Genomic DNA, 23577 nt, shown 5'->3' with positions numbered 1-23577 from the left:
CACAACGAGCACACTGTGCGTATCGGCGCACGTGCACGTTCGACGTAACAATTTATGTAGACGCGAACGTGAATGGCGTAGTAAATTCAAGAGCGCCGAGGGTGCGGCTCAAGCGGCTGGCCGCCTTTGGAAGAGCCACGGAGATTCGGCTGCCTGCGAACGATGTGATTTGCAGCCGAACTTTCCTCCTTTTTTCGCCAACTGGTCCTGCCTCTCGCGGGAGGCCGCAAACCCTGGCGACGGCGGTGATCCGATCCTTGCTTCTGATTTTCGAGCAACTCGGTTGTGGGAAATGGAATACAGTATTGATGGATTCGTTGTGTACCGTGTCGGTGAAAGATCGCGACTTGGGGTAATTGAATCGCTGATTGTGAGTTGAGGAATAGTAGATTCCTCATTCCTCAATAGTAGATAGTAGAAGAAGGCTTGAGATTTTGATCCCAACGAGTAGTTATGTGCATTTTGTATAGATATCTAGAGTTTTGAGATTATTTGAAAATGGCAATTTTGGAGTATTCTCCAGTTCATGAATTCAATGTTGTATCTTAGAGTCAGAGTAATCCAAGTCCATTTTTTTCACAATTAAGCTTTTTACAGGGTTTTATTGTATTTTATTCGTTTTATTAGGATAATGGAATTTAGGTAAGTTACGTTGTAAGTGAAGGAAATTTAGTAGTATAAACTACTTCTCAACTGCCTGAAGAATAATAAAAAAGGACGTGGGTTACTCTGGTTCTGAGATACAAAATCGTTCTACACATATAATATTGAATATTTTTGTATTTTATGTATTGGTTCTTCAGAATATTGCAGTATTCTACTTTAGTACTATATATTATCATAAAGTCTCACTTCTCAACAGGGTACTTGTCCATATCTCTATGCAAGTAACTAATTCTGTGCTTTCGTATTAAAATCATTTATAAAAAAAGATCTTGTATACATAAGCTGAAAAATTATGTTTCCATTTAAGTTCACTTTTTAACACACAAGATAAGAAAAAAGTATTACGTTTTCCATGAAAATTCTTTTTCTGAAAATGATTTTAATCCAAAGGCACAGAAATACGTAGGTGGCACAAGTCTCCTAATATCGTGATTCGTTACAGTAATGAGTTCATAGAAGTGCAACAGCCCCCTTTCCTGTAAATAAAAAATATCAACGACTCGCTTTTGTCGTATCAAATGCGCAGCTTAAAAAGGAATAAAGTAATTCAAGGAGAAAGAATGGAAACGGTAAGAAAAAGCAGAAACAACGTGAAATTTATAGCGAGAGAAATACGGTAGACACTTTGTTACTTGAAATCGATACTAATTGAGAAATACTGTGCCCATCGCCCACGCGCTCGGCCCTAGCCACACCGATTATACACGAAACTGTATCGTCATAACCGCAAAAACGCACGGTTCCTGGCAATTAATCCACCGATACTTGCCTCGTGGGTCCTCGAACCTTCGCCCAGCACCCCCGACGCGCACCCTACACGGCGCATTTTTCAAGATACACTCGAGGTAATTAATTTTTTAACGTCGCCGCGCAGCAACCGGTCCTCTTTAATTATTGAGAGCGAGCGATAACTTCTTGGTGGCGGACTAAAGCGGATTGTCCGGTTCTTAATTAGTGTTTACGGATAATTGGTTAGTGACTTATGTCCTGTTGAGAAGCAAGGATTTGACGACTACATTTCGCGGGTAAGGGTGTCTGTTGATTTTTGTGGTCGTACGGGTATTCGTTTATGGAGAGCGGAAAATTAAAGGTGATGTATAGGTACATTTATGGGAGCTTATGAGATATGAAGTATTTTATTTTAATGAATTAATGAGTTCTTATTAGTAGTCCCTCTAGTAGCAATAGAGTACCTGTTTCTTTTTGTTTGTTTTTTTCTTCTGAAAATCTTCGATCATATTTATTGAATAAATGGTAAAGAGATTGATTTAATATTATGGTGATCGATGAAAATATACCAATTCATAAACTATTCTGCCAATCACCGAGTGATAAAGAATATCTGTCTTCCAAAAATCTGTCTTTCAGGTGATTACAAAAACTGCCGTGCATATGTTCTGATAAAAACGTAAGTTGAAATTGAATCACGTTTCAGTTATATCCAGAACTTTGGACAGGCGGATTGATGAGCGCATATTACATTTCGTTCGAAACGGACGTTCCTGCACAGCACCTTTTATTCGTTTTACTAACGTCCACGATTTTAATGCGAATTCAATTTTGCCAGGGGATTCCTGGTTTGATATGCGGCAACGCGCCGTTTCGCGGAGATAATTCCAACAAAGGTTGAATCCTAGTCGTACGATTGAACAGGCAGACGAAGTTAACGTGGATAATAAGCAATTATTATTATGGAATTCTTGCTGGCTGAAAAATTATTGCAATATCTATCTGTCGCAGCTTTGTCCTTTATTATCAGAAGTATTCGTTAATATTACATTTGGTAAGCTTCATCTTATCACCAACAGACCGAACGAAATCCATAAATTATGCGAGGAGTAGATTTTTGAAAGTAGATTAATTGGTGAAAAATAGTTGGTAACTAAAAATTTCTCTAAATTATTTACTTTCTCAAAAATTCATATCTTTGATACACCATTAAAAATACAGATACCTACATTCGTTAATCTCGATAATTTTATTGTCAGCACCAGACAAACTCTAAATCAACGAGCTTCTCCCAACATGCATCGCCAAGATTAAAACAGGCTGTGCCATGCTATCACCACCGACACGCTCAAGATGAGTGGAACAAAACCGAGAAAAAGAAGCTAGTGAAACGTTTGCAATCGCCATAGAAAGAAGAAAGGAGGAAGAGTAAGAGAACAAAAGGAGACACCTTTGACGATGACTGCGCAGAGGGAGAAGTGTGAACGAAAGTGCAGACATTTTGCGACGAGCGTGAGCCGAGAGGTGGAGGATACCACTAACAAGATTAATAAGAGCACAGAGGCAGTCATTATTAAGAGATAATAGGAGAGATGCAAAGCGACAAGTTTTCACGGTGAACGCGATTCTTCGTTTATTCCACGTTCCAGAACGACCTGGGGGAGGGAGGAGCCTTGAAGAGCGGCTCGCCCCTCAGAGAAACGCATATTAAGTCTCCGACACAACAATAGACCCGCTTAGACAGTAGCCTCTCGTTCTCTTCCTCCTGCTTCAGCTCCTTCCTTCTCCGCGTTTTGTGCCGCAGCGTGCCGACTCCGTTTTCCTTTCTTGCTGCTCTGATCTTGTGAAAGTATACAGGGTGTTCGGTTATAGGCTGGAGGAAATTTCATTTGGGTATTTATTTAAAGAGAAAAGATAGAACAGTGTACTAAAAAGCCTGATTAAAAAATGAAGCAGAAGTTTTAGTGAACAGATAAAAATATTTGAAGGGGTCTTCAAACTTTCTCAAAAATCTGAAATTTTCTCATTGGTAAGATCGTTTGCAGGTAAAAAATAAAGTAGAATTTTTATTGAGTAGATAAAGATACTTCAAGGAATCATTAAACTTTCTCAAAAAACTGAAATTCTCTTATAGGTAACATCGTTTGCAGGTATAAAATAAAGTAGGAGTTTTATTGAATAATTTGAAGGAATATTCAAATATTTGAATATTTGAAGGAATCTTGAAACTTTCTCAAACAACTTAATTTCTGTCATAGGTAACATTGTCTGCAGGTGTTAGGACATTATTCAGCCATCAGTTTCTAGTGGCTGTCTATGTTATCTGTGGTTGTAGGTGGTGCAGAATTATACGATGCACTGTCGCAACGTTATTGACGTTTATTGTAATTGTACTAGGCACTTGATACATGGCACGAAGATCCACCAGTTCATTCAGTGACATGTCATAGGACAAGCAGATTTACCTGAACGGTTGCTAACGTGCTAATACAGTGTGGAATCGTAGCTGTAGGTGAAGGTCTTATCATTGGAGATACGTAAATCCTTTGATATACTCTGTTAGATTAAAGAGGGTTAACAGAGTGGAGGTACCATAAGAAATTGAAGTAGTTAGGTAGATTGACTTAAATCTTTTATTACTGCGTTGGTTTACTTAATTCATATGGAAAATTTCTGATCTTCATGACCCTTTTTCTCCTAAATCATAATCTCTATCACGCTAGTTCAACAGAAGTTTACCTTGCTGGTTGATTCCCAATTTAATTACTAGGTACATCAAAATTAGATATGACATGCGTTAATCTCTTACCAAGTGTTATTATAAACTCTAGCATAGTCAAATGGAAGTAATAGTAAAAATATATCAATATTTTGATACATACTTGAGGTGTTAATACATAAATCATACAAAAAGTGATGAATAATCATTTTTGCTCATCAATAATAAATTTGCATTATTTCTTAAACCATTTCTGTCTTGCAACTTACCATATTGCCTCTTAACAGTTTCAATCATCTACCCTATTTAAAAATACGCGATTGTAATTTCGTATACATGATTGAAGGGAAACGAAATACCTGAAGGAATGGTATTTTCTGAAAGAACGACAAATATCCCCCGTGTGTCCTCATCGAGGCATACTTTCGCACACAGGCGAATGCCAGAAACAGCAACAGCAAATGTCGCAGCGCAAAACTGATACACATTTTCCGATATAAACACGAGCCAGCGGCTGTGAGGCACACGTTACGATAAATTCTTGCAGCATAGCGTACACCAAGTTTTCAATATCGATCCTCGCACGCTTTATGCTCTCCCCTGCGTTCTATGGAATCTTAAACATCTTTTCCTTCAAACGATTTACGAGCTCACTTTCAGGGCATCTTAGGCTCGACAAATCCAAGGGAAGAAGATCGATGATCTTTAGTTATTTAAGATTATCGTGGAACGCTGTGAAGGGTGAGGACTGAAGCACTTGCAATGTGAATGCTTATGCAGTTCAAAAGAAGACTTTGGAATTTAAAGATATAGTAATTATAGTGCAACCCCGATTTTCTGGAATATTATGAATCCTCTATTTTTTAGTGTTCAAAGATGAAACGAGGCATCTCTTGTGAAATGGTATACCTATTAGTGATAGATAATTGTATCTACTGATATATACAAGCACTTATTTTTTGATTTCCTAAAAACCTTGCAAAGTGTACAAAACAACTATGTATTTAGATACCTACTACTTCAAATACCTAAACTTAGAATGTGTTTAAAATTAACACATTTTTATCTAATTATCAAAACCAACCTTCCAGTGTGTGATATTTGTAACTCCAAAATTAAAATAGAGTATATTCTTCCAAACTGTCTAAATATGCAGAACCTTGTACCAAATTTCAAATAAAACAAACTCTAGACTAGTCTAGACAGTAACCTTAACAATAGTAAGCAAATGTATCTCAACTTATTTCATCTCTAAAATATTCCTTGCTCTCTAGTAAATTCTAATCACATTATTTCCATTTGTAACTGTCGTCGTTAATAACCATAATATGCAGTTAATGCAATAAAAATTCATTTAAAAAAGAACTACTTCAACGCAAACTCGGCGTTCAATTAAACCAATTAAGCCTATTATCAGATACTCTGCTATTACGCAACACTGTAGTGCAAGTACACATATCGATACACAAATTTTCGCGAATTCACTGCACGTAAAGGTATTTCGTGCTCTCCATCTAATTTATTCCCCTGAACAAAAGTCAAAGGTTCCGTTCTGTTTTCTTTCTCTCTCTGCGAACGTTTGAAATTCGCCCCTGTCACGCGACAATTTTTCACACGAAGGGGCCTCTGTAAACGTTAGTTGATCTTAATTCACTCGAACTGGAGTGCAACAAATGCAACCCGAGGAGGACTCACGCGTGCATTCCTCCAAAGTGCACGCTCGTTCGGCTCACATTTTTTCTGCTCTCCTTTTTCTTTGCGACGCGTATCTGATCGACCAACGGGGTAATAAAAATACATCATTGAACATCACACGCGAATAAATTGACCCCTTTTCCGGCGATGAAAGTAAAATGCCATAGAAATTTCAGTCGACCCATAAATTACATTATCGAGGCGACATCATAAATTATAAAATCGTAAAGCGCGAAATCATCGTTCTACTTCGAGCCGCGGGCTTTATAACGAATCGAGAGTCGTAATCGAATAGAGTGCTCGTTTGTCGTTGACCGATTCGATGGTTGCGAAAAGAGTTGCTCTTGGAATCGTATTCTGGATCTTCTAGCCTCGTTAAGAACGAAATTAAGATCAAATTAGAAACTATTGGAGCGTAAGGAAGACGAAACTTGTTGCATTTAAATTGTTTTGTTTTGTATTTTATTTTACATAATTTTGTGTATTAGATCATGTGAGAAATAATATCGGTGAAAATGTTAAAGTTGATTTAGTTGTTCTTTTTATAGCACCCACTTGTATAAGTTTAAGTAATAATTTTCGTCAGAAATACTCGTTAATATTATTCATGGTCATGTAAATTAATTTAATTCATAACGATGTAAATAAGAATGTCACCCATATGTAGGTCACACGACAGAGCTAAACTGACATTGCTCATTGAGATGGAAGATAATATATTTTAATAAATGACTCTCAAGTGGCGACTGAAGAACGCTGGCAGACTTATCTATTAACCCTTGTACTCGATTGTTCTTTTTGAACGAGATAATACGCTATTCTTTTTCTTTTTTCTTAAAAAATGTCAAGTTAGCCCGTAGTGTGTATGTAGTATCAGCATTGTTTCATTAAGATTTTTTTACGAGCAACCAACAATGTTTGCGAGGCCAACACCACTAGCTTTCCAGAGGGCAAATTTTTGTATGCGACATATTACGTGAAGCATGGACATTTCGTGTCCATACGAATCGCCGATGGATTGAAGAAGAAAAATGGACGAATGGCCCTTTCATCATAACCGAAAACTGCCTCGATTTTTGCTTTCACGAACGTCAAACGTGGACAATAGGTACACAACAGCAATCACGCGATATTGATCGACATTTGTTTGATTATTTGAGGACAAGTTTTGTCAAGGTTTTAGATATATAAATTTTTTATTTTTGATCTGTAGCATTCTGCTGTGTAACATTTTTATTGGACGCTACTGTTACTGTGATTTTCAATTAATTATTTAAAGAATAAAGTATTCACAGTTATAAAAGAGACATTTATAAATAAAAATGTCCAATATTCTATGCAAATTAAACATAGATTTGTCCAGTATCTACAGTAATTTATGGGATAGATCTATTTTCCTACAGGAAGATATATGACATCAGTTGAAGTTGACATCATCACTTTAACTGTCATATTATCTAGGTATATGTATGTATATGGGTGACAGTGTTATTTACATGATTATGAATGTTAATTTACATAGCTATGAATAACATTAACAAGATAAGAAGTTATTTGCAATAGAAAAGTGAGTAAATAATATCAAATCCTGTAACATTATATTACGTTAAATAACACCATATTAAAATAATAACAATACTGCAATGAATGATACAGAAACATTATTTCAAACTAGCTGCAGTTATGTCAGGATTAAAAACATTATGCATTTCCTGATAAGATAGCTAACATAGTGTGGCAGTCATTATGTGATAAATTACCTGCGAAAATTATAACAAATTGCTCTCTAAAGAGGTCAAAGCTTATCTCTACTTACAATGCATGTAATTTACACCAAACATATTTCTCGAGCCTTCTGATTTTAAAACTCCCCCATTGATCTCATTGTCAGTGATACAGATTGAATCTCTTCTATAATCCTTCGTCGCTGGAAATCAAACCGAACGCTTTCCCAAGGAGCGATATTGCTATCGAAAACTGCGATCGAATAGAAAAGCAATCGACTGCCTTTTAATCAGAACGCAAGAATATGGGACGGTTTTCATTTCAACAGAATGAAACGCAGTGACCATTGGCTCCTGCAGGATATCCAGCCAGTCGACATCGCAGGTTTTTGCATTCTGTCGCTAATATAATTGGTCGCTGTAAAGCGAAGTCGATAGAAGAGCCCGATATGAGACATCGAAAATTGCAGAAAGGGATGAAAGGAACGAAGGCACCTTGCGTTAAAAGCTTTGATACAATTCGAAACGCGATCTTTTTATAGAACCAAGCGATTTGCATCAAAAGCTGCAGTATACAGACTGTTGCAAAACTTGTGGGCTTGATTTTGAGAGTCAAGTACGAATTAATATTTTAATAAATATGTAGTTAAACAAGTTCGTACTTACGGTCATATTTTTGGTTTTATTTATCTACAGTCGAACTCTCCCTTTGGTAATTAATAAAAAAAATCTTGATTTCTAAGTTTCTTTTTCTTTTTTGACTATTATGTTTATTTTCGATTAATCTTCTATGGATTAGAAGATGGAGATTATAAACAAGGGACTTCTTAATCAGAGGAGCACGCATGTACTCCCCTCTATTTTGTGTTTTGTTAGTCTACATTATGTTGCCTGGAGAATCGATATGATAGATCCAATATATGGTATCTTTTGAGTCTTCTTATTTGTTGACTCCAGTTCAGCAGTCTCGTTGCCTGCGTGCTCGAATGTGTTCCCAGTCTGGCTGAGGTTCTAAGTTCTCGAATGAGAAATTCTCAAGATTAAAATTCCAAACAAAAGACGCTAATGTGACAACTCGAAACATCTAGTTCGACTTCACCGCGTCCCGAAGGCAGAAGAAAAACGGAGCCCACATATTTCACCTTAAAATACAAAGAATGTCCTAAATTTAGTAATCTTTCGCGCGAAGGATATTCAAATTTAGCCGAAGGGGCCTCAGATATATCGTCCAGTAGGCACAGCTGCGACATTAAACTGCTTTTTTTGTTCGCGGCAACGAGCCGAAGGTGCACCGTGCGACGCAAGGCAACAGCTTTTTAACGCGCACGCAGGATATCCACAGTATGACAAATTGCTATGAGCTCGTGGCAGGAAAAGAACGAGGACGCTGGCGTTTTCGACGTGACATTGATAGCTGTCGGTTCTTGCGACTCTGAGGAGTCAGCCTAAGTTGCATCTCTTCGTGGAAACCAGTTTACGGTGCATATTACGTTACGAGTCACTTTTTTTAACTTAGTCGGTTTCCATAAAACTGCTTCGTCTTGATTAGCTTGGAAATATGACAGTTGACTTTTTTAGTTGAGGGCACGGCGCTTGGTAGCTACCGAGTAATTGAGTAATTTATGTAAGTAATTAAATCGAATCGGTGAGTTGAAGAACAGAACAGGAAAAGGGTGGAATATGAGATAGGGTAGAAATACGAGACATCAAAGTTTCGAGCTGTACCAGATATTGACACGTTTAATTATTGGAAATTAAATATTAGGAAGATTGTAATACTCTCCCATAGCAACAGGTATCATATATTGTTCTTTTGCTTCATGGACGTTTTAGGTGGATCGTAATACATACTTAGCCAAGTATGTTGGTCAAATGAGAATTCATTACTAAACGGTGAATATAAAATTGGTAACGTACTTGAATATATTTTTCCTACGTCAAACATAGGAAGTATCTAAGAAGCATTTTCTTTTCAATTCTCCCATATATTACGATACTAGAATGTATTAACTTCGACTAATAATTTCTTGATAACTATATATTAAATCGATTTCATATTCTGTACAAGGGTTTCTCGTAGTCTAAACTAATGTTGCTCAAAATTTGAACAAAGTCTTCAACTTCTGCGTTTAGCTAAGAACTACCCTAATAATAACTAATTACTTGATTCTGTAATAAACGCTCCAAAAAGAATTTGACTAATACCGAATCACAGCCTAAACAAATACCCACCACTCTCAATCTCTCAACCTCCAATCCCACTCCAGCATTTTCAATAAAACACACTCCACAGAACGCACCCTGCGCCACTCCATCTCCACTGGAAGTCCTTATCGCGCCAAAGATCAGGCATCGGTCTGATTCCAACAAGTCGCTGCAAAGGAGCCTTTCAGCGGCTATCGCGATTACCAGCGCGGGTCGAGATTAACGAAAAAGGTAGACAAAACACGTAGAGGCGAACGACAGCACGGAAACACGAGGCAAAAGGGGACGTGGAACGGCAGGAACGTGTCGAGAGCGTGCGGCGAACTGTTTGTTTCGCGGCAATATTTCAGGGACATAATATCGCGTAGCAGAGAGGCGATTTAGAGGGGTGGCGTTGGAAGGGGCCAGTGGGCAGAGGCTGGGTGGAAATGACAGCCAGTTTGGCTGTCCCCTGCTGGAGGCACACGCGAACCCTCGAGTCGACCCTATGGCCTGGCTACGTCTATCGACCCATCGCCGGGACAACCAGAGAAGTCTAGGACCTCTGACATGCGTTTGGTCCAGCGTGCGCGGCTGACAATGGACGCTGCTTCAAAGACACTTCACTCGAACGTGCGGGGGGAAAAAGGGACGAGTCATTAAATTGTCCTACTTGTTGACGAGAACTGGGACCAATGGGATTCGGGGCGTGTTGGGGAAAGTCACTGGGCTATGACCTGAGGATTTGGGAATCGTTTAGGATTTTGGATAAGGTTTTCACTGGCATCGTTCTTGGTCTAGACGCATATTTTTGGGAGGCTTTTTTGAGAGTTTAGTCAGAAGACTGTTTTGTACTAAGTTTTTATACTAGTATTTAGGGTATAGAAATGATTGTTTTTGAGTGAAAATAATAAAAATTATATGAGCTATATGGACCAGGAATTGACGGTTTTATGTAAGTTTTAAAAAAGTATGCATTTCCTGTTTAAATAGACTTTTCAAATTCTTAGAAGACAATTTTCTTTTTTCGTGATAGTTATCTGAGAGATAATTATACTTTAGATATAATAACGAAAAGGGCAAACATGGATGGAACGACGCAACTGAACACAGTCCTTCCAAGTTTTATTTCTTATTATTTATCTGTTTGTCGTTCTTCGCGGGAAATTGAACCTTTTGTTCCCGAGCCAGATTGGAAGGCAAGATTATCGATAAAATACGTCGATACTGTGAGACCAGATGAACGTTAGATTATCCTCGCAGATTTTTATATTCTTCCTTATTCATTATCGGTAATAAAAGTTGGTTGTTAACCACGAAGTAATAATTTTACACAATTTTTTCTCTCTCGTCCATTGTTCGCGATAAAAAGAAGAAACAACGAGTCCACGATAATTTTCCGTGGGGAAGTAATTTCGTTTCGTTATATGCATGCATTCAATATTCCCCTAAGAGCTCTATAATTGTCTTCAAAGAACGACGTACATATATTTACCATAAAATATATTTTCCTCTTCGTAGCAAGCCATCAAATATAAAAGCAATGGTATTAATTCTTGGCTAATGATTATATGTACATAAAGGGAGCTAAACGACCATTTTACTAATTAAGTAGGTATAGCATTAACTTCCTTGATGGTATAATTATCTATCTTAAAGTCTCGCTAGACCTCACGGCAATATTTAAAAAAAACATACTCTAAAAATTCGCTCTACAACAAATAAAAAAAAAAATAAATGAATTTTTCCAATATCGAGGATCACGTAATTCCTCCTAATGAAATCACAACTCGTTCGCTCAAAAATCCCACTATTTTCCTCAGAAGAGAGAAATCTAGCTTCGAAAGCGTTCCCTGCGCTTATCTATCTCATCGTGACTCGAGTCATTCCGTTCGCTCGCTCAAGGAGAGTCGCTCCCTCCGTCCAAGAGTCGCACCTCGGGTTAAAGTTTCATGCTTCCCAGTGCAATCGCACGTTCCTGATTATCAAATCGAAGAAAAGGACGCGAGGAGGATGAGGAAAGCAGGGGAAGAGAAACGGCGCTGCAGGAGGACGCTCGAGGACCCCCTGGAGATTGATCTTCCCGATGATCCGATCCATAAATATCCATGGGTAAAGATAAATCGTTAAAGGGAAAGTTGCCGAGCTCTTTCCACATTATTATCGGATTATCCCGCGAATTATTGCCTCCATTGCTGCGCCGTCGAACCCTTGATCCCTCTTTTTGCGAATCGTGAAAATAATTGGAGACACCAGAGACACCGCGGGAGAAATGTAGATTTATCTACGTCCAGCCTGCTATCCGATGTTTTAACTTACATTAACGCTGGAAAGCGCGGATTACACGTGTTAACGGGAAAAAGGAGTCGGAAATACTCCGTTGATGGGGAGAGTAATTAAGGAGATAGCGATGCAGTGAAATTTTTCGTGAAAATTGTTAGGATACGGTGACTGGTGAGTTTGTTAATTAGAGATTATTAAATTTAGTAATGGACCGAATTTTAATCCGATAAGAGACGAGAGATGAGAGATTTATTCGCCTCTAATGAATAAATATCTATCCAATTGAATAAGAAATTACAGAATTAACAATTATTATTATTAAAATAATTTTGAAATCGTTATTCGAATAAACAGAGAGCAGAATTTGTTAGGAATAATGAATAATTACTATCGAGACAAAATATTCGATAGAAAAGAACTCATTTCGATAATTATTTTAAACAAATGCCCAACTCTGATTAAACACATTAATTGCCCAATTTTAAGAATATTTTACTTTTTGTGTCAATTTTCTACATTTTTCCCTTTTTTAGTTAGAATCAGTGCTCATGTAATACCAACCTATAATTTTTAATGAACTAAATTACTAAAAACAACGTACCTATTTATTAAATTTTTAATTACAAATTCTCGATGTATCTCGAGAAAACTATTCACAATATCCTGAATTACCTCAGTCACGAAGGATTAAGACTACGGAAAGGACGATCGATCACTTCCGTCTAGCTCGTTTCCGCGAGAGTAACAAAGCACGCGAATTTTCCACTTCGTTTTTCATCTGTTTTAACGAAAATTAGCTAGCTCGTTCGCTGGCTTGTTGCTGCCATGTTTATTGACTCAGGCCGCGTTCCAAGCTCGCAGGTGGCACAGCTTCGTAAAAACTAGACACGAGCCAGCTTCGATTGGGAACCGAAACCCAGAACGAAATGCATTTCGATTTTTAATTATCGACAACTTTATTGTCCCCGCTCGATCCCCATCTCGTTATACACTGCAATGACAAATAATTGCTTCCCCCGTGGATGCTTTTTAATAGAACGTAACTGAAACTTTTGGGACAATTTTGCAATTTTATCGTTCTCGTTTACTGTTCGACTCTGTTTGAACGTGAATGCAATATTTAGTTTCATCGGTTTCGAGTTCGTCTACATGCAGATGGTTTATTCAGTTTTCAGGTTAAGCACGTTTCAAAAAATAATACTGAATTTTTGCGATGGTAAATTCGTTTCAGTCAGGTTTCATTTATAAATAATGCTTAAGCAAAGTTGAACATTCATTAGAAGGTCGACTTCTAAAGAAAAAGGCTAATCTAATCTCGTTACTTCCTCTAATTATCGGAAAACACTCGATGTCTCAAATTTCGCGAGACATTAAAACCCATTATCCTAGGGGACCCTCGAAATAGGGAGTTTTAGATGGTCGGGCACGTTCCAGCTGCTGGCAACGGAACAAAGCGTCTATAGAGAAATTCGTGTCGCTTGGATCGATGTTTGCCAGCAGAATTTCTGTTTTACGGAGCAGAAACAAGCCTGTACACGTCCATCTGCCCTATGTCCACCTTGATTCAAGTGGTCATCAGAGGCATTACACCCCCGTGAAGTGATGTTGTGTCGAATTCGGGGAACGGAGAATTTCGAGGTTGATCCTATAATGCTTGGCGGCTTCAGAGAGATGGGAAGGAATCTTGATAATTAAGAGAATGTACAGTGGAATTTAGAGGGAGTTGGATAACTTATTAACACTGTCTATCAACGCATCACACTCTTGTAAAGAAACTGTTATACAAGTAAAAAGTTTTCAATTTTCAAGAGTTTATATTATTAACAAGTTATTTACATTTTGTTGCCAAGTGTTAATTGGAGGTGAATACAAGAAAATTAAATTCAGAGAAGGACTCTGGATATGCATTGCAAAATATTTTCTCAGATCCAAGCTGTTTTAAAAGTGAAAACAGCATTGTTTTAGAATGCATTTTTTGAACGAGGGTAAGAATGAAAATTCTGAGAGGAAAATTGAGCAACTTTGACTAAGACGATCTATGTACCTCTCTCGTTGAAACAAGAATATTTTACATTGTAGATCCGTTCAGCTCTTCGTTTTCTTATATTCAAGCTCTGCAATATCGATTCGCCAGTAATTTGCTTGGTTTCTTGATTCAGCTTTTAGCTTTCTTCGTTAAAACATTACGTTGCTTAGTAAGAAGCTTTCTAGCGATTCAAGATTCAGAGTCAGCCCTCTCATGATTTCTTCTCTCCATTTGCCATTTTGCATTATTTAATACCAATTTAAAAAATTTCTAGACAGAGAGGTACAGAGGAAAATTGTAGAAAAATCTCGCTACGTTTTCAACATTGAATTCAATTTACAGAGTAAATAGAGCTTCTCATGATAAATTGTGTAGGTACCAAGATAAATCAATTTTACAATTATGTCACCGATTATTTGCTATTCAATATTTATTCGATATACTTCAGCGTTAGTTTCATTTTGTCATAGGAGTTTCCGATAGAAATCATGTTGCGTGCAAAGCGACTGATGTTCAGCGTCAAAAAAACCACGTGGATAAAGTATAGCGTGTACACTCGCGCGATACACGCCTGTAGCCCGTATCAGCGAATGACTATGTTCTTATCAATGTTATCAAGACGACTGATATTCTCTTGCTACCTCCAAATGATAAACACATGGTTATGCTTTTCCTTTTCACAGCTTGGATTCTGTTTTTCCAACTTTCGCGACGTCTTTTATTTTCTTTGAATCTTCTCTTATCGATACTTTTAGCAATATCGTACGTTGATAACGTAGTGAAAAAGAATAAAAGATTTTCAATGGATTATTCAGAAAATACTTGTAATTTAGTTAATGGAATATACCACGTAGAGAAATTCTACAAATATTTGATTCGTCTATGTAACTTTGTACATAAAAGAAATATTTTATTGAAAAACAGAGGTTCAAACTTTTTTCAGTGAAGGTAAATCAATTTTCTCGGATTTATATTTCGTTTTGTATATTTGTTGAAACAAAAGTTGTGCCTTCCAAAAAAAATTTTTTTAACAATTTTCTGTGCATATTTGCGAATTCACTCCTCGAGATATACAAAAAATCATTTACCTTTTTTGTTATAGAGGTTGCCGTTCTCGCGTGAATTTAATTTACAGTTACTCCTTTTTGCACTGTTCTCCGTTTCATGTATTCTATCATCAATTAATGATTAAAATGTACATAGAATAGAATAATCAGAATTGATATCAAATAAAACAGGAAGAGCAAAACAGAACCTAGTTTATTACTATTTTTAACATCATTATTGCCTCGATAATAAACTGTTCTTGCTGTTCTATGAATTATGATAGTTTTCTTCTATTCATTTTTTTATTGAGGCAATACAACGAATTCGGCAAAAAAGTAGCTTAAGCCACATCACATCGTTTAGAATGCGTGAAATTCTAATTCTGCAGGTATGGTTTGCAGAGACACTCTTTTTTCAAATTAAATTTTATGAAGTTCTATCTCCTTCCATGAAAGTTTGTTAAGTTAATTAACATTCGTTCTCTCGTGTCACTGCATTTTTATTCTAGACAGATTTTGACATCGCTTGCTGACTGTGCTTCAAAGAGATCAAGTTTACACGGCACTCGTACGATTTCAGTTTCATTAACTTAATTAACACCGTGCGAGGAAAAATTCCAAGAGAAAAAATTATTGTTCGGTCTACTCGTTGCGATGGTATTTTAATATCATTGCACGAATCTAGTTAATTATCCAAAGATACTCCAAATATAATTTCGCAATTTTTTTAACGCTGTCTATGATTATATGTTGACATTAGCAGTGAGATTAACAATGAGACCCATTACTTTAAAAAATCGTAACTTTCGATTAAGAATAGTTTTATTAAAATTAGATACACATTTTAAAAGTAAGATATATATTTTATGATAAAATAAAGACGAAAATTATATAAATACACAGATTAAAAAAAATGGATGCCTGATATGAAACCCAGTTTGTATTTTCTGAAACTAATTTTTTCTGCCTTTTTTCATATATTTGTGATATAAAATGTATTTTTTCAGCACTACAATTTCCGTGGATCCATCAGTTACACTATTCATTAAAAAATTCTCATTAAATATGAGATCCATCTTATCATAGAAACTTCCAAGATCTTTACATTCGAAAACAATAACATGCTATACTATTAAGTATCCTCAAAGTTAAGTCTTCATTATTTAATAATACATAACTAATAAACCTCATACTCCATTGAATGCACTATGCAACAATATTTATGAAAATGATTGTACGACACTATTCAATATAGTAATTATATCTAAGAAATAATAATGTTACTTACAAATTGTCTACTATGAGTTATTTGTTAGATAGAATTAAATATTGTATTGAACCTGTAATTTCTATATTTGAAATTTCGTCGGTGGCTGACGATCGATGGAGATCTGGTGGTGGATGACTGCTCCCTAATTAATTTTATCGCTATGGTGCGAACAATATAACTGACTACACGATTAATTACTAAACAAAACAGTATCGCTATAATATTCAGGAGTTCTGTAATGAAGATAAGTTGAAGTTTCATATTAGGAGAGGTCTCCATATTAGGCAACTTTGCCCTACATTACAATATCTATTCTCAAGTATTGAAAATTTCCTGTCTACAGGGTGATCAGTTTAACTGGGAACCCTCTAACGAGTGTTGGCAGCACTTACAATGCTAACAGCATTTACAATAAATGCTGCCAACACTTGGAGGATTTCCAGTTAAACTGATCACCCTGTATAACATAATACCGTCAAGAACCCACTTGCTGATCAGAATCCAATTTCTGATCAGTTTAGTATTTAAATACATACACATAAAATTTATTTCGATAAATATCTGTTCTAAGAATTTAGTAAATTGTTACCTATTTTGATATTTATACGTAAAATTTAATAGCTGGTAATGAGACACAATTTAAGGGGTCAACTATTGCTTCTTTTATATGTTTCACTTGAAAAACTAAATTATAATATAATTATGACTTTCGTACTTCTTTCAATAACAAATTGAAAATGACACATAGATTTATAGGAATTACAACAAAATTTTTAAATTCGGTTAATTATTTCGTGAATACATTAGAAAAACCATGCTTCCTACTCTTAAGTGATCAGGAACTGGATTCTTGACGATGACACTCGCCTTAATAAAAAGACTAAAAAGAACAAATTAAATTTCAAGCAATTATTACCTTCATGAATTCCCAATTTTCGTAAGATGACAAGTGCCTACCTATGTACACACATCTGTAGTTGTAACGCAAAACGACCTAACTCACATGTCTCTATTTTCAAACCATTAGAATTTAAAGTTTTCAGCTTCAATACTGTCTTACAGACTTGTGTCTCCTTGAACAATTATTTTTAGGTGAAAGAATTCTTTTAATACCCTTTCTTCTTTCCAAAAATACTAATTCTATATTCCAGGTGTCAATTAAGACCTTAACTCGAACTTGTTGGGAACGTAACAGGTCATTTTACTTTACAATCACAGATATATGTATCTACGCCTGCTCCAAGACTCGAAGAATTTTCAAGGGACTATTCCCTCCTTTCTATTCTATCCTTTTTCCGGTGAAAGGACTCCCGTTATGAAACGGCCGATAGAATACGAGGCAGCGGCTGCACGCGGAGCGGGGCTCTGCACCGTGGGAGGGCGCAGCGACTTTTATTACATCCGCAATAAAACAGCCGACGGAGTTGCTCGCGATTCGTTGATCGTGTCGCAAGACGCCCGCCGAGAAAAACCGCTCTTTCGAAATGTACACATTACGTGGAAATAATTCATGTAGAGAGGTACCGCTACGGGCGTTACATCGCGGCCGTCTCGCGTGCAAGAAAACGCGAGGCGCGCCAATCAAACGAATACACGCGCCAGCCTCGTCTGCAATTAAACTTCCCGCTGCAGGGAATTCGCTCTTTTTCCCTCCACCTTGCTCCCCTCGACGATCCTTTCTTTGTATTACCGACACATAAATCATGGCGTTTGATAAGGGCACGGACTCGGGGAACGATGCATTGTGCTGCGGGATTGAAGGAAAGGATGGAAGGGGGCTGCAAGGATGATCAGTGGTCTAGCTGATCTCTGGTTTAACTAACCATTGGTTAAGTTGATCACTGATTAAGCTGGTTACTGGTCAAACTGTTCTCTGGTCAAGTTGGGTACTGGTCAAACTCATCACTGGTCAAACTCATCACTGGTCAAACTCATCACTGGTCAAACTGATCACTGATCAAATTAAACACTTCTCAAACTTATCGCTGGTTAAACTGATCACTTCTTAAACTAATCGCTGGTCAAATTGAATACTTTTCAAAGTAATCACTGGTCAAATTGAACAGTTCTCAAAGTAATCACTGGTCAAATTGATCACTTCTCAAACTAGTTACTGATCAAGTTAATCACTGGTCAAATTAATCACTGGTCAAGTTGATCACTGGTCAAGCTGATCACTGGTAAAAAATCGCCAATGATCAAGCTGACCACTGTTCAAGACATTCCCAGTGGTATCAGCTATCCAGAACTAGTCCAAGGAGTAGTCCAAGGAGTAGTCCAAGGAGTAGTCCAAGGAGTAGTCCAAGGAGTAGTCCAAGGAGTAGTCCAAGGAGTAGTCCAAGGAGTAGTCCAAGGAGTAGTCCAAGGAGTAGTCCAAGGAGTAGTCCAAGGAGTAATCCAAGGAGTAGTCCAAGGAGTAGTCCAAGGAGTAGTCCAAGGAGTAGTCCAAGGAGTAGTCCAAGGAGTAGTCCAAGGAGTAATCCAAGGAGTAGTCCAAGGAGTAGTCCAAGGAGTAGTCCAAGGAGTAGTCCAAGGAGTAGTCCAAGGAGTAGTCCAAGGAGTAGTCCAAGGAGTAGTCCAAGGAATAGCCCAAGGGTTAACCTAGAAGCTATTCCAAAAACTCGCTCCAAAATCTATCTTCAGCGAGGGTGGAAAGTCCTGAAGATTCTCTGGAGGTGCTCCCTGGTGTACCCCCTAGACTGATTCTGAACCAGTCCAGGGGGTACTGCAGGAGTCCCTTCACAGGATCGCCAGAAGAATCCTCACCCTCCAAAGGCTCCAGAGCGAATGTGAAATTAGTCGTCCTTCAAGGGTATTTATATTCTTTGACCAGGAGAGGGGGAACCAATAATTGAAATTGCGAGACTAATTAAACGCAGAACAGTCTACAAAAAACTGACCACAGCAAGAATTTCTGTTACATGTATTGTCAATAAAAATCGCACACAGTAACCTGTACAAACTATTGACAATTTTAATTGCTAATCAATGAAATATAAAAAAATTTGCAATCTTCTAATTTTAAAATAGTTTCTCTCTTCACAAAATGATATACTTTCCGCAACGTTTAATCGTGTGTCATATTTTTAACAAAAATACTTATTTGGCAAACACTAAATTGTACAGATATCTTTTCGAATATTTCTACAATTATTTAATAAAGTACTGCATCGTTTTAATTAAAATACTTCATAAGATAGTTCATCTCTGGTTTCGATTTCGTAACAATTGTTCCCTTATTATGAGTTTATTAAAATAACACTCAGTATTACTAAACATTTCGTCCAAGAATTTCACACGGAATGCTTTGTGTAGCAATTCGGTAGAAAGCTCCCGAAGAGCGACGAGGTATGCCGAGTCAGGCGATTAACTTTCCATCTATCGTCACGCGCGTTGCAGATTTAATGACCGCCAGTAGGCAGTGGATCTGCTCATAAAAAATGCCTTAATCCGCGAGTGCGTACAGCGCTAATTTCAGCAAAGAATCCCCGCTCGAATCGTTAGCGTGAGATCATGCACGTCGAACGCTTCTATATACGTCGGTGCTTCTAATCGTCAGAGAATCAGCGGAACTGCGAACAGCGTGGAGGCTTGCAGCGGGCATCGGACAAATTACATGTCATAAATTTCACTGTCGATCCATCTGCAATCTCTAACACGGCTAACGGTGATCATCGATAACCGATCAATCTTGATACAGGGCTTCTCCAATCTGGAGTGTATTATAGCGTTCAAGGAGAAAGAACGGAAGTAGGTACATACAAAGTAGGGTTAAGAAGTTTCAAGACGCGGTCCTATGTTTTGAACGTGAAGTATTATACATATCCGAAATATACAAGGCGTAACAAGTATACATTGAAGTATTCTAAAAGGTGGTAGAGGAGTTTAAATGGAACACAAAATGTCTTATGATATAGTGTCCATCCTGGCTCCATTTTGCAAGAATAGTACTTTAAAGTTAATGTACCTATATGTTTAAATTAACAATGAGAGGATTCTGTAACTTTATGGATTCATTGAGGAGCAGAAATAGAGCAAACAAGTCTTAATACATTTTGTTGTATCTCTCACGGTTTGACTGTTGTAAGACTCTGAAAATCCAAGATTCATTTCCTACAAACATCTGGAATTTTCAAAGCTTTGTAACAGATAAACTGTAAGAGATACAACAAAATATATTAAGAGCTTTTTGCTCCCCTTCTGCTGCTCAATGTGTCTGTAAAATTACAGAATCCTCTCATCGTTAGCTTAGCATATAGGTATGTTAACTCTAAGGTGTTATAATTGCAAAATGAAGGCAGATCGGACATTATGTCATAAAATATTTTGTTTTCCATTTCAATTCCCCTACCACCCCTTACAATATTTCAACGTATACTTGTTATATTTAATGTGCATAATTTCTCTGCTGATCCAGTTGCCCATTAATGACAAAGATATTTATTCCCCCAAATAGAATACAAGAACACTGTTAAATCAAAACGTTAAGGTAAGATTAATGTTCCTCTACAACAATTGAACGGCTATTAATATCGTCCTGCAACGTGGATATTGGAAGAGTGGGATTTGTCGCGATAAATTTCTTCGTTAATTGAACAACAAAATAGCCAGGAAGCGATCTATTTTTACGAAACATCTAAATCAAAATACGTAATCAAAACGATATTCCCTCGACTAGGTTTCACCGATCGTCGATACTGTGCCACAATGCAAACAGCGGAAGCTGAGCTTCCAACGATAAATTTCTCTGTTAATCTAGTCGCAAAGTGATCGGGAAGCGATTGCAATTTAATTGAATCAATTTGCAATGAAATTACATGATTAATCGCCTCGTTACTAGAACCATTTCCCCTGGTCGCGATAAAGTTCCAAGGACAAAGTGGGAAGCGCTAAACAGAGGGTGCGAACGCTTCGAGAAACTCTAGAATCCCGAATCTGTTTAGTACAAAGAGCAAAATATGTACAGCGTGATTCAGAATTTAGAATTAGCCCAAATACAAATTACCCTCGTTTTCGGAGGAAGGATTAAAACAGATTCACATATTCTTAGTTATATTTAAATTGTTCCTGAAGAGAGAGAATAAGACATATTATAACTCATATTTGCTAGAATGATATCACTAATACTACTAAAATTTAAGCGTAAAAATGACATAGAATTAAGCATGCAAATGTATGTATACTTAAAACTTTATCTTTCCAGTTGTTCCATACATTAGGTTGCCAAAGGCTGGCAATGATGTCTCTTATACGATTATTAGTAGCCTTTGTCCAAGTGATCTAAACTTCAAAATCACTCTACAGATGCAGAGTCACAGAAAGATTGAAACTATAAAATAGTTAAAGCTACAAACGAAAGTACGACTGAGTAAATTTTGATTATTCATCGAACTTTGAAAATGAAAAATAGACATTTGGTATAAAAAGGACCTTAAGCTGCTTTTGTTCACCATATCATCTAATTGGCAGCTCTAAAATGATCTCTACCATCAACTACACGAATATCAGCGAATGATCGTGCAAACGTGCAAGGAACCTTATCAAACGCGTAAAAATCAAGCTGCTACGTTCTTCGGAAAACCTTAGAGCGGGCGTTTCGAAGACTGCGCGAGAGGGGACAGCCAAAACAGAAAAAAAAAAGGGACAGAAAGCCGTGAAAACAAAGATGCATTCGAAAAGCGACGCTCTACCCATCAGGCGTGCGCTACAGAATCGATATCGATGGTAATAAAAGCGACTCACCAGAAGTCAGAAAATCGATCGAACGATCTTTCTTTCTGTTTTCCTGGGGTTCTTTAAAATCCAACCGGTCGGATGAAACGGAAGACTGCGCCTCGATATTGATGATTATACTTTATCTGTTCCCCGTTTCTCTCCCTCTCTCCCTCTTTCTTGCCAGTTTCTGAACAATCAATAGAGTCGGTTACAGCAGGCAGTGATAGCAATCTCCGTGGAATTTGAAAGAAGAAATACAGCATTTAGATTTCACATGAATTCTTGACAATGTTGCAAATCTTATACATATTTCAACAGGGAGTATTTTAGTTTTCGTGAGGAAAGTTTTAAAACTTGTGTTCCATATGTTTGGGTTACTATGTAGATATAATCTGTGACATGAGAAAGTGTACGACTTAATAAGAGATACAATAGAATTAACATATAATATACATATAGATAATAAATGTACAGAGTGAGTCACGCAATTATACGACCTGAATTTTCTTCTAGACTATTTCTGTACCTCAGAACTAGACCAAGCCAAGTTCCTTTTTCTGAAAAGTATTGCTGTCTCTTCATTTTATTCAAATAATAGGAACTTAGTTAAGTTACGTTACAAGTGAACGAAATTTAATAGCATGTAAGTCTAGTAGATAGACAAACATGTATCAGCATAAATTTTAAAAAATGTTTCCCCAAATGTAAAAAGCATTGAACCTACAGAAAAATATTTCAAACAAAAGTTACGCATTTTTTTACGTAGAATATGATTTCGAAATAAAAAATATAGGTTCACGATAAAAAATGAGCTTGAAATCACCTACTAATACTAAAAACTAATAGTGCCATTTAAATCCCCACACAAAACACTAAAAGATATATGCGAGCTTGTGTTCCTTAAATCACAAGTTTACGAGACTTTTTACAGTCTCAACTTAAATGGAACATCCTGTATAGTAAATTTCCATTAACTGGCCTGTCTACAGCCTACCCTAATCGCTAGATCCATAACGTTTGCGTTCCCACAGTACCCTCGCCTTTTTCCCGAAATCAGCTTTTCCCAAGTAGCCCAGCCAAAGAACGACTTTTGAGAATTGTATAATTCACACGTCTAATTACGCCTCTGGTCGTTCCAGACAAATTAGCTATAACTCCGCCGTTCCGCGGCAGCTTGGAACAAAAGCGGCCGCGAACGGGAAGCCCTGCAGAGTGTATTAATATTGCTCAAAATTTCGTACGGCAAGTTTACGACGCTCGAGGCGCACGATACTCGCAACTTGGGATAATAGACGTCGGCTGAATTGCGGCATCTGCTCGCATTAGGTTCAGCCCAGTTTAAGAACCTGCGTCGCTTATATCTCCTCCCTCGTATTACGTATGTACAGGTTGTCCCACAAACAAAAGAGTTCGATCAAACGCGAGGGAAAATTCTCGGGGCTATTCTGAACGACAAATCAGAAGAAATGAAATCTATGGTTGTAAGGGAAAACGACCTAAGTCACATGCTTCTGTTTTCG

At 37.2% G+C, this 23577-nt stretch overlaps 1 protein-coding gene across 1 annotated transcript in view; it reads right to left on the bottom strand.

Moving 5' to 3' along the window:
- The window catches only part of Wge (BAH domain and coiled-coil containing protein winged eye), a 193840-nt gene that overhangs the window by 66446 nt on the left and 103817 nt on the right, over window positions 1-23577 (bottom strand). The window lies entirely within an intron of this gene.

The sequence above is a fragment of the Calliopsis andreniformis genome, chromosome 2 (genome assembly GCF_051401765.1).
Source record: "Calliopsis andreniformis isolate RMS-2024a chromosome 2, iyCalAndr_principal, whole genome shotgun sequence".
Taxonomy (NCBI): Eukaryota; Metazoa; Arthropoda; class Insecta; order Hymenoptera; family Andrenidae; genus Calliopsis; species Calliopsis andreniformis.
Note: the sequence above shows the minus strand (reverse complement) of the source record. Positions and strands in the feature narration are given on the sequence as shown.